Source organism: Apteryx mantelli, chromosome 2 (genome assembly GCF_036417845.1).
Source record: "Apteryx mantelli isolate bAptMan1 chromosome 2, bAptMan1.hap1, whole genome shotgun sequence".
NCBI lineage: Eukaryota > Metazoa > Chordata > Aves > Apterygiformes > Apterygidae > Apteryx > Apteryx mantelli.
Genome location: NC_089979.1, coordinates 142735304 through 142748394, shown reverse-complemented (window position 1 = coordinate 142748394; position 13091 = coordinate 142735304). Strand labels below are relative to the sequence as shown.

General features: G+C 37.0%; 1 protein-coding gene across 1 annotated transcript in view; it reads left to right on the top strand.

Annotated features, from left to right (window-relative positions):
• Nucleotides 1–13091, top strand: part of LOC106483518 (probable acyl-CoA dehydrogenase 6) — a 91272-nt gene that overhangs the window by 39393 nt on the left and 38788 nt on the right. The window lies entirely within an intron of this gene.

Genomic DNA, 13091 nt, shown 5'->3' with positions numbered 1-13091 from the left:
ACTGGGCAGATGCATGTTATTGTAAAAATTTACAATAAAAGTGTCATACTGAAATTTGAGAACTTGTCAGTTTGATTGATGTGAGGAAGCTTACGAGTATTTCATAATTCCTAAAGTTTTGTGTGAGCATTTCTTAAGTAATTGCAAATTGTCATTAAGAGCAGACACCTGAATCTCCTGTTGGTTCGGAAAGATATGAAGAAAAGACTCAGGTGTCTCTTTAAAAAGAATAAAAAGTAAAATTGTGTATGGTTTTTAACATATTCCAAAGTAATGTTGTAGGTTTTTTCTGCTGATAACTGGGTTCTTGCCTGTGGCATTACTAAAAAGTTGTAGTCTTACTGCATGTTCAGACATCATCTGTTAGCACTGGATTTGTGGGCCCTGGTAGCATTACTGCTCTGTGCTGTGAAAACCCAGCTTGGCTACACATTCTCCTGCTTAATTTTTGTTTTCTGGCAATGTTACAGATACAGATGCCAGAGAGCAAGCTTTTTGAGAAACTCTCTTCTGCTTTGTGATCTGATTACATAGTGATACAGGCGTTATTTTTTCTGTTTATCTTTTTGCTCCAATGGCAGTATGAACCAACCTTCTGTCTGATTTAAAAAAAAAATACAGTAGTGACTATGATGGAAAAATATTGGCAAGACCCATTTTATTTTTTCTGCATGATTACAATGTTCCTCATGTGGTATCAATACATATTTCCAAGTGAATTATTTATTATTTGGATGTTTAGATTTCTGAGACCCTTGGCTGCTGTAAATCAAAGCAACAAAGTTCAAGGGCTTGTTCTCCATGCTGACATCAAAATCGTGGTTGCATTTGCATTTGTCTGTTGACCTCGCAGTGTATTTCTCCCATCGCAGGAGGGAATGAAGTAAGCAGAGCTCTCTTCTAAAGTATGTAGAAGACCCTGTGCAGCAATTTTCACGTTTCTTGGAGGAGCTGAAGGCTGGGCAACATAAGTCTGTAGTAGAAAGAATGATTGCAATTTCTGTCACCCTTCAGGCTTAGAAAAAAGTAACAGTAACATTGTTTACTTGCAGTAAAATTAATTATTGGATCTCCATTCATCAGCCACTCCAGATCCTATGAAGCAGCTGTTGAGGATATTCCTAAGGGAATTCCTAAGTCTTTTAGCTAATTATCTGTAGTTAATACCATGTAAATTATTGACAAGAAAAGCTGTGTTTTATTTGATTACTAGCTTAGAAACAACAGAGCACTTTCCCTGGCATGTGCACTGTCTAGTGGCAATAAAAAGAGCTGTAGAACTGGTTTCCACCTTTTAACCTAGTCAGCTTAATTTCTTGTGCTTCTTTTTTTTTTCCCCAATAAAAATATCCAAAAATGTCGTTGTTCTTTTTCTTTTTACATGCTGCCAGAATATGAATCAATTTAATCTATTTTTATAATTCTAGATGGTTTGTGATCTTGATTTCAAATCTTTTTTTTTTTTATAAAACATTTTTCCATCAGCAAGAGGTACATTTTTGAAAGTTGATCGTGTTTGATTTGAATTAACTTTGCTGTGGTGCTGGCTTGCTCCTACCAATAAAGACCTCTGAATTCAGTAAGTAGCACTAAACTGCATTCTGCTCTCATTCAGAGGTTTGCAGTTATGCTTTTATGCAAGAGAGAGGAGAATTTGATCCTGTGTTTATTTAAAAAGTTGATTTCTTATTTCTCTCTGCTATGAGACTGCTTTCTGCAGCTGTGTACTTCATGTAGTGCAAGAGTCATCATCGTAATTCCTAGGGTAAACTCAGAAAAGGTGATATCGACTTTTTCTGGGTTACAGGCAATTTTTATCTATGATTTTTTACCCAGATGCAAAATCCAGACAGATTTGGAATGGGAGCTCTCATTTGGCTTGTCTTGGCCTGAAAGTTGTTAGCAAACTGACACTAGTTCAGGGAAGGATCAAATAAACAAAAGAAAGCTCAAAGGATTGATTTGTAGGAACAATTAAAGGGCTCAATAGCTTATCTAGGGAGTGATTAATGGCATGTGATTACAGGGTATACGTGTCAAGTATAAACGAGGAAAGGAGGAACTGTTTAGGATAAGGGGAGAAAAGGAGAAATATAACTTGAAGAAGTGCTAGCAGGGAAAACCGAGATTGTCGCATATTCATCAAAAGTTGGAAACATTACTGCTGAAAACATATCAGTTATTTTAAATAGGCAGGAGAATATATGCAGCTGGGACTCATTCTTCCCGAACTTATGGGATTCTTTAATTTAAGTCTTTAATTCAAATGTGGTGGAAAGCAGGGGACCGCCTGAGCATGTCATCTGACTTCAGGCTTAATATGGGTAATTAAGTTCCATGCAGTAATCTACTAATCAAATCCAATACCTGTGGATAAATTAGAGAAGTAGTTTTCAGCCTGTGGATCTCTGAAGACCTTTATATTACTTCTAAGGTGAATGCAAAAGTTACTAAGGAAAGCAAACTATGTGCCAGTAGGCTTGAATTTTAGTTGGAAAAAATTGTGTCCGTGAAGGGAAAAAAAAAAAAAAAAAGCCCAAAGGAAAACTATTCAGATATTGTATGTCTGCATATATTTTAACAGACATGTGGTGGGAATGCTTACGACACTGTTCAGCAAGATTGTTTTAACGGTTAGTTATCCTCACTGATGCAAATCGATGTCTTATTTCAAGACTTGTGTATTATCCAACCTGTCCTGAATCACTCGTTTGGTCGTGCAGCTGGGGTAATGGCAGGGAGCCCCAAGCTCCCCCCCCCCCAGTCACATCAGGAAGTTCTGTACCAGAATGCATTTGTTAACAAATATTTGAAGGGTAACACCTCCAGCAGGTTTCATGTCAGAGCAGGTAGCATCTTTCCTTTTCAGAGTCAGCATAAAGCTGACTTTTTTTCTTTGGCTAACATGACAGAAATGTGATCACGTGCTCATGCTTGATGTAGGTTAAATTTGTACTGCTATGGACCAGGTAAAGCACTGGCCTAATACCAGTTATTGTGGAATCTTGGCTTTGAACAACTCTCAGTGATGCAACTATCTATGATGCTTTCTATGCTACGAAGTTATCTAATTGTTGTTGAGGGTTTTTTTTTTTCCTTCCAAAAAAATGACTTTTAAATTATTTTTTACAGGTATATTTTTTCCATGAAACTCAGGAAATACTGTAGAGGTTTTGCCTTTGAAACAGCAATAAAGTAACAATGCAATGAGTCATTCCAAACGTCCTTTTCATAACTTAGTGTAGGAGTGTAAGTTGAGATAAAACCAGGAGGTTCTATGGTCAATATTATTACTTATATTTGAAGTATCTAAGTAAGAATTCAAGACATGAATATTTAAATTGTATACAATCACTTTTACTATATCTATAGAATTTCCTGGCTTCATTTCTCATGTCCTCAAGTACTTCTTGTTTAATCATCAGTAAGACTGTATTTTGTATAGATACATACAAATATAAATATCAATAAATAGCAATTTCACAGTATGAATAATGACAAGTGAATGTCAGGTTGTTACTGACAACAGATAATTTGTCTTCAGAATCTTCATAAATTTGTTCAGAGAAAGTGTTTATTAAACAGTTTCAAATAGATGTTTATAAGTTTATTCTCCTTTGACGGGCAGAAAGAGTTGGTTTATGACTGCAAGTTATTTGCCATGAACATTTCAATCATATATGTAATTTCAGGTATAAATCCTCACTAGTGGTTTCCTGTTCTCTTGTGTTTCTTGCAAATTTCATTGTAAAAGTTTTAGGTTTCTTTTTGTTCTGTTTTTGTGTAAAAGAAACCTAATTCAGGGCATCATTGAAAGTAGTGAAAAATGTGAAGTCATTTATCTTGAAACTAATGAGAAAATATTCTATTATAAACACAGAAAAGCATAAACAAGAAAACCATCAGTCTTTAGTTTTCTTATTACTCCCTTCAGGCAGCTAGTTCTGTCAAATGCAAGGGGGACAGTGAGTGGGATGGAAAGACTTTTAGAACAAACTTTATGGAACAAACCACCAAAAGGCCCCCAGATCTGTATTATTTTGTTCACGTTTCTGCTATTCTGTCATCTAAAAGGCCCAAGCAAGGTATTAAACAGACAAACCTGAAACTTTTTACGGAGTTTGGGTATGGAATAGGAGGTTTTGAAAAACATCTGCTTTGATTTTGCAATATTCAGATAGCCCTTATGTTGCAGTTAGTGAGACTCATTGAAGAGTGCACAGTGTTGCTCTTAGAAGTACTTGGAAAGAGAATTTTTAAGTAGAAGCGTATCTTCTCACTACAGAGATCTTTGAAAGCTGATGCATTATTGCAGATATTACAGGGTGCTTTTTTTTAATTCTCCTTCTAAGAATTAAAAATAGGGGCCTGCTGTGGTGTGCAGGGAGGCAGAGTAACAATTGAAATATGCTTTATTATAATTTAAAACAGTCCGGCTGCTCTTGGGGTCATCTGCCATATTTTTAGTACCGCCTATTTCCTAGTGCTCTTTGCTGCATTCAGGTGGTTGTGCTTGTATGACTGAGGAATGGGGAAATGAGACTAGGCCCTGCTCGGGGGCCCACCCAGACCAGCTGTGCCTCCACCATTTCTGCATTACTCTACCCTTCTGTGTGCATGGGAGCCAAATGATGCTGAGGCTCAAACTGTGGCAGTGCTGCCAAACACAGGTGTGACGATCGCTGCTACTTCAGGAGTCAAAAATTGTCTTCCTGCTGCCTTCTGCTTGCAGAAGGGACACTGGTTCATACTTGCTTAGGGATAATCCATCATCTTCAAATTGACCTTTACGGTGGGAAAATTACAGACCCAACAGGTAAAAGTTCCAAATCTGTATTTTGGATGGCAGTCTCTTACAGGCTGTGTGCCCTCACTCCTGTGGCTGGACTGGGGGCTGCGGTGAGCACCAGGTCCCATGTCTGCCAGGCTCCAGGGAGACCACTCCTATTACCAGATAAGGTTATGAGATGGCAATGAAAAAGCTTAATCTAGTAAAGGCTGCATTTATATTCCTGGTGCAAAATTGGAAATGCAGAAAAGACACTTCTTTATTTTTAATCCTGGATTTTACTTAGCGACAAAGATCTTGGTTGCATCAGTAAGACAGCTACAGGCTGCGGAGACTGGCAACTTACTCTCTTCCCCTTAGGGCTGGGATGCTGTGGACACCTTTAGCTTATATCTTCCTGTGTTCTTTGTAAAGAGTCCTTCTGGGTTACACAGAGTGATGGAGCTGGGCTGCCTTTCTGCAGGGTCCCTACCTGCCCCTCCAGCAGGCTTCTCGTACTGCTTGTTTTTTACCAAGAGGAATCTTCAGTCAGAACATACACCAAAGAGGTTGTGAGAATTCATGTTTCCTTCCGTCCCTTGCCTCTTTGAATTAGATTTAAAAATAAAATATAACATGCAGGACACTTCCTTCTGCTTTGTTTTCCGTGATGCAGAACATCTCTCCTCCCATCTGTCTGCCTTCCTTCCCCATGAGCTTCCCTGAAATTACTCTTCTATTGTTTTCCTTAATGAATTACATTCCTGCTAAGTTCACGCTTTTTTTCCACCTTGTGACTTCTTCAAAAATGTGGCAAAATTTTGCAATCTGTGTATCAAGGGACTTATTCTTTAGACCTCTGTTAGACTTGTAACATCTACTTGTCCAAAGAGTCGATAAAATTCATGGTAATTTGGATACAGGCATCACATCTTTTTCTAAATTACTTTTTTCCTCCATTCTGTCCTCTTCCATGCCTTTTATCAGCTTTGTGGATCTTGCTGGCGTCATAAAGGTAAAAGAAAAAAATATTTACTAAGTTGTAAAACATTTTACAAGACAGTCCATAGCATAATACCTTTTGAAGGCTTTGTTGCCTCACTGGCCATTTTAAAGGCGTACAAAATTCTTGGCTGTTTATGCAAAGAGAGTGGAAAATGAAGGTAAATGAGCGATAGATGAGGAGTAAAGGTGTGGGTGGTTCACCCCTCTCTTTGATATATGGTTTTCTCAGTAGAAGAGACCTGACAGTAGGTAGCAACCTGTATTCCCAAAGTGAAACATGACCATCAAGAAGCAGGGACAGCAGCAAGGAGGTGCTGGCCTCTTGCTCAGAGATCAGCAGGGAACAGTACTGTGGCTGTTGTTGGCCACAATGGAGAAACTTAGCTAAAGATCAAATTAAAACAGACCAAAAAAAAGTATGAATCAACAGGGAAACATTAGGGATAATTAAATTCCAGATGATTAGTTTTTATATAGCCTTGTTGTCACACATTCTCCATTGCTAGCAGGCTAAACAGAGAGGTCTCCTCATCCAACTGCAAAATCTGTATGAATTTGTTTTGTTTTGTTTTTTTCTATCTTTTCTTTGTTTATAGTCAACATAACAATCAGATCAGCAATGTCCACTCACTGGGGTAGGATATTCCAAAAGCGTCTTGAATGTGACGAAAAGAAGATAAATCTCCACTAGCATAAGGAACAGGGCTGGGGCTGCACAGTGCCCCAAAGTGAGTTCACACTTAAGGGAACCTGTCAACTAGGGAGAAATTAGGAGGATTGAGTAATTTATCCATACTTGTCTTCAAACAGAGTAACTGATTTCTTAAAGTTCTTCATTTTAATATAATAAAACTTTGTGGGTTTTTTTTCCCCCCTCTAAGTTATTTAGTTTAAGATTAACTTTCCTGGTAGTTGACAAGTTGCAGACATCCTTTCAACTTGCAGAGCTGGTTTGATGAGGATTCTGACAGTACCAGCCACTCCAACGCAAAACAGGAGCAGACCAGAACTTGCAGAGTGAATTGCATTTAAGTTGCAAGGGGGAAACATTTTCCAGTGGTAAAGCGTTAACCAGGGTAAGCTGGGTCCGCAGCAGCAGAACTCCCAAACACAGGAATTTCCCTGAAATGGTAATTGAGGTGGGGGAGGGCTTTTTTTTTTTATTCATGACTATTTCTATTGAATAAGAAGAATCTGCACAATGAAGAAATGGATCTTATATTTTATTTCATATAAACCTCCCTAAAAGGCAGAGAATAGTGGCTTGCTTTGGTTTGAAAGTGAAATTGTTAGGGTCAGTGTGTTCTAGCATAATATTCAGGAAAGTTTGTTTGGTGCACTTGCTATATCATCTTTAATCAATCACTGCTCAGTTTAGTCTATCCTTTATCAATGTTTTTCTAAAATCACAGAAAGCAGGAGTAGCAATGACCACAACTTGAGAAGGATTTCAGACAACGAAAGAACAGACTCTTCACCAACACTTAGCATTATAAGAGAAAACAGAAAATCAGTATCTCAATCACTAAAGTTACCATGTTTGCATAAATGTGGGCAAAGCAAACGGTCTTTTTTTTTTCTTTATATCTGGGGTTTTTGGAGTAAGAATATACTCATTAATTCATGTTTGACTTTTTATGCTTTTGTCTTGAAGTGATGAGATTGTAATCTAGGAACTGCTATTTTCTTTTTCAGATAGAAGAATTTGTCCAACTTTTTTTCTTTTTTTACTTTTTCTGCTTTTTTTACTTTTTTACTTTTTAAACTTTTTTTTTAATGGAAAGAGAATTTCAACTTTATACGCAGCTTATGTAAATTTCATTGTTTCAGTGAAGTGTGGCATGATATAAACTTTATTACTAACTTTGAGGACATTCAATATTTGAACAACATTTTCTTTCTTTCCTCCACTGTTCTAAACATGAGCATTGGATGTGAAAGGATGTTTTGGTGTGGGTTTTCTCATTCTTTACGGTTCAGTATAATGATGTAATAGGGAGAAAGAAGGCAGAGCTACTGGTTTGTTACTCACTGTTAATTTATAGTTGCTAGAATGGCTCCATTTGAAACCACGTAATGCTGGGAGATGCTATAAACTGGCTGTTCATTAAGCATAATGAATTAGCAAATGGTTGTAGTCCCTAAAAGAAAGAGGGAAAACACAATTATGATGCAGCAGTGAAAGAATACACAGCACTCTTAATACTGTGAATATTATTTTGAATTGTAATACATTTATTATATGTCATGCTGGATGTTGCAGAAGTTTCAGGATGGGGTTGCTGAGTAAAATCTGTGTGGCTGCTGAAATATCACTTCTTCTGCAAGTAGCTCTGGACTTGGATCATGCTAACATTGAACCTGCTGCTTCACAAGTTTAAACAACTAATGTGGCTCTTGGATAGCTTGTGAAGACAGTTTAGAGTCAGGGTGCAACTGGTATCTCCACCAGACTAAAGGTACCCAGAACTGATGAACTTGCACCATGTTTTCATGGGGATGTGAGATACAGGGTTTGTGCAGGAGAAGCATGTTTATGCTGGAGATGTTCAGTAGGGCGGCATCGTAACTGCGGATAGGCGCGGGGGCCTGGGAGCCAGAGGCTGTGCACACAGCTTGTACGGGTGATACCTGCCGGCCCGGCACCTCCTGTCTAACACACGGCACCTGTGTGAACCAACAGGCTCATGTCTTCAGTGTGTCTCTGAAATACTCAAAAGCTTATCGGCCAGCTCCATTGGACTTTGGCTTAGGAGTAGCAACAAGGTGAAGCAAAGTATTTATCTTTTTGAGCAGAAATAGCATGTAGGAGGCCATGGGCATGGAAAACGAAGGTTGCATCGTCAACCTCAGTAGAGCAGCTCAATGGTGAGCCGTGTAACCACGGTAAAACGTGCCCATGGTAATAAAATCCTGTTTGGTTCTCTCTGTCCCGGCTCTGGGCTACCCATCAGGGGCTCGTGTCTGGAGAAACCCGTTGTGCTGCAGTTGGGTGCATGGAGGCATGTGAAAACTGGACCAATATTTTTGTGACTATTGGATATGTTTCTAAAGAGTGCCTCTAAAATATTTGGCATAAATAGTTTATGAGATAGAAAGGAATGTAACTCTCAAACACATGCTAAAAAGCGTTAATAACAACATAATTTTATAATTATGTGTTCTGTTTGTGGAGATTATTACACTTACATACTGATAAATTGGCTGGGACTTTCTTTTTGGTTTCAAATGTTTCACTGACTCATTTAGAAACAGTACACACAACACTGTAACAAAACTAGTTATCCGATAGATGTTTGCCAGGTCTATCATGTTTCTAAAATTGTTTGCAGTTAGATGGATCTAATGGAAAGTGCACAATACAAGACAAACTTAAAAAATAATAGTCATAATATGTAGTTTTGGCAAATGCTTTTTCCTTAGAGAAAAAGCTACCTGCCCTCCCTTCCCGCTCTGGTTTTTATCAACTTGTAAATGTGTTGGAGAGATGGGAATAGCACTACGGCTCTGAAGGATTTTTCTCCTGGGGAGACAGAGAATATTCTAGCCTCACTGGTATTTTTCTTCTAATTTGAAAGGAAGCTATGTTATTGGCTAGATTATTCAACAGAGAAGATAATAACCGAAATATTACTTCTAAGTTTGTTTTTCAAACATCTTTTGGAATAATTGTCTAATTTCTGTGAAGAAGGATTTATTTGCATATATATGAACTCTCTGCTGCTTTTATTTTTGAATGTGAATATTTAAAACTCAGTTCCAGAGACATCCCATAAGCATGAATATATATGATACAGTATATATGTTGATTTAATATACTTTATTTTTCAGAATTACTTGGCATAAGCAATAAAATTTAATTCCTTTGCAGATGTACTGTGTAAACACAACATACCAAGGCATTATTTTCCTGAAGAATACGTTTATTGCTTTGTGACTCTAGTGTGATATTTTAAGAACAAGAATTTAAGATATAATTTGTTGTATAGCTACTTAAAAAAACCCCCAAACATTGAAATGAATAGCTTCTGACATTCTAAAAGCTCTGCAGTGGCAGCTTAACGCATGAATAGCCCAGATGAGGTTCCTAGAATGTTCTGTAAATTGAGGTAGTATTCAAAATTAGGAGAGGACTTTAGCTGTACGTGTTTATACCTTCAGCAGTGTAAATATACTTATATCCTTTCATTTGCTGAAGTCAAATTTATTTTCTATCTATGATGCTCTAAAAAGTTAAATTATGTAGTAAAAGGTTGTTTATACTACTGGATGCCTAAACACTTGGGGCCAAAGTTGTAATTCAGTTGGAGTGGGAGTCAGGGGAAAGCAGGGAGGTGTTGTTGCTGTCTTGTGTGTGAGTTTTTTGTTGTTGTCCCTTTTTATTTAAACTCATCTCATTTTTCTATGGATAGCTTTAACTATGTCATTATTCCCCTTTTCCTAGATTATTCTACAGATACGTAACAGAACTCATCCTGTCAGTAGGATGATTATGTACATATTAGGCAGTTTGTGTTTTTAGTAATAAACTATATTATAATTGTATCCTCTGTACAGCCGGGTGCTCTCATTCCCACTTGGAGTATCCTGCTTTTCAAGGTTTTAACTTTACTTCTTTGAATGCTGGTTTGAATGCTGATTTAAGAACCAACTCAAGGGGGACAGATCATCCTGATAAATGATATTTTCTTGGAGAGTATCACAGGGGATGATGAAATGCTTATAGAAATACTATTTTGAATAGAAACTTCTGAAGAAAATAGTCTTGGGTGGGAAACTTCATTTCTGGCATGCTCTACACTGTGCTGAAACTCTATTTGTTTGTGGCCAGCATCACATATAACTCATACCCTCCACTTTCGACATAAATAAATAAAAAAATAGTATTGTAGCATTTTTTGCACTGAAGACTGCAATTTAGATTAGAATCCTGTTGCGTTAGCTTTTTATAAGCAGAAAGGGACAGTCTGTCCTGTGAACACAGCTGACAAATCCTAAGAGAAAGGATCCACACAAAATCTTGGGCAGAAATGAGAACTAAACTAGACATTTCGAGTTCTAGAACAGTGCTTAAAGAGTTCCCCCATACTCCTTTAACCAAATAAATGTTGTCAATGAAATGCTTTTCCATTTAAATGTATCAGTTCATCAAGAATACAGCAAGTGTGGGGACATGCCAATTTTACTGAAATATCAATTTTGTTGGAGAAAAGAAAGCGAAATGCATTGTTCTGACATTGAAAAATCTTCCATTTTCATTCCAGAAGGATTTTTAATTGTGAAATTTCATTTTAAAGTAAATCAAAAAACAGGAATAAAATTTTGAAATTTTCTTGGGATGAAAGTTTTTTGATTGGCTCTCAGATTTTTTTAGAAACTTGTTGTCATAAAAAACACAGAATTTTACATTTTTTTTGTTTGACTTTTTTTTCTAGTCTGAGATCAAACTCATGACACTTACTGGAAAACTGAAAGTCTGATTTTCGGCTTACACAGCTAACCACAGTCTGTTGCTCAGAAATAAGCCTGCTCTTTTATTGCTTTACTTTTGCTTTTACTTTTTATGCAAAACCATTTCAAAAACAATCAGCTGATGTAAAATATACAACAAGCTCTCCTTCTATCTGTGCTCTAGTCTTGAACTGAAACATCTAAAAATGTCCCAGCCCCGTGAAAGCTGTCTCTCAACGCAAGGGCGTCGGAGGCACCTGGGGATGGGGAGCTGTGCAATCGGCAGCCCTGGCCCTGCCCCGCGCTGGCAGCGGTGTCATTTCTGCGGATGCAGATGTTGTCAGTTGAAGAGAATTTTGGCTGCAGATACTCATAAACAAGGAAATTACCTAGTGTCAAGGGGTGTGCTTATAGCTGTAGCATTAGTTCATAGATGTCTCTTTAATAATTTGTTCACTATAACAGCGCTAAAAATATGTTGATCTGCAATGTGACACATCTTCTGGGATGGTATGGTGTTTTTTAACATCTGGCCCAGCTTCTCAAGGTCTTAGAAGGTCAACTACTGGAAAATCATTTGGCCCTGTAAAGCTGGGCTGATTTACGTGGAAATCTCCTGCAGTGTATTTCTGCATTGAGTTCTGTGCTACTGAGGCTAAAACTCTTTTGCTAGCTAGACTAGCTCCAGAATGCATGCAAAGTTCGTTAAAATATTTGCTGGGCACATTCAGAAATCTTTTTTTATTGGAGCTTGTTCAAAACCAGCTTTTCTCAAATTTTTTTTCCCCCATAATTCTAATTCTCAGTTTATAACCTCATCTGGAGATTGCAAGTTTCAGAACTTGTGATCTCATAAAAGTTACATTTATGGTATGACATCTTGAGCTAATTAGATAAAGGTTGCCATCCCAGACAAATCTGGGTTTCTGATATTTATATAAATTTTTTATACATTTATATTTATTTATAAATATATATATAACATATATATAACTATATATATATTTATAAAATCTCTTCTAAGAATGAAAGTTAAATATAGGTTTTGGCTGGTAAATAGTCAACCTTTGTACTAACTGATAACATAGCAGTTTTAATAAATAACAAATTTAATTTAATAAATAATTAAACTAAAAAGCAATGCTATGTGATCCAGGGATTAAATAGATTTAAATGAAATACAGGAGAGCAAGAACACGAGTTAGATCTTTTGAATGTTAATTTTATATCTTGATGCCTTTAAGAAATGAAAGTAATCAGTCTGCTCTTCAGCCATAAGGTTTATTACAAAATTAAGTACAATTTCTTCTGATTTCAGATGCCCTTTTTCATCAAACTTCTAAAAATTCTTTACAAGTGCATATACTTGTATTTAGTCCTGTCACTCATCTTTTCTTTCTATTGTACTTGAATAGGAGAATGTTCTTTGGGGTCTTTCTGTGTGTTATCTATTGTTACATCTATTCTGATTTTCTGTGACCTATTCATCTACAGGATGTTGCATGTCTGTGTTTTACTGTATATTCCTTTTAATTCCTTTTTATGTATTCATACTTCATCAGATCCTGCTGGAGGAAAATTTGCCTTGATGCAGAGTAGCATTAACTTTTTGTGTTGGTTTGATAGTTCCTGTGAGTTGTGTATAGGAGCAGCAGCAGTGTACAATGTTGCTGTACCTACTTGATTTTTTACAGGTGTGAGATTAATTGATTTATAATCAATTCAAAAAGAATGAACATATTCCTTGGCTGGCTGCCTTCAAGCTATTTCAAGCTTCAAGCTGCAGTCATTTTCTTGGGATGAGGAGCACATTTTACATGGGTTGACAGATGTCTCATTGAGTCTGAAGGCCGATTTCAGTGACTCC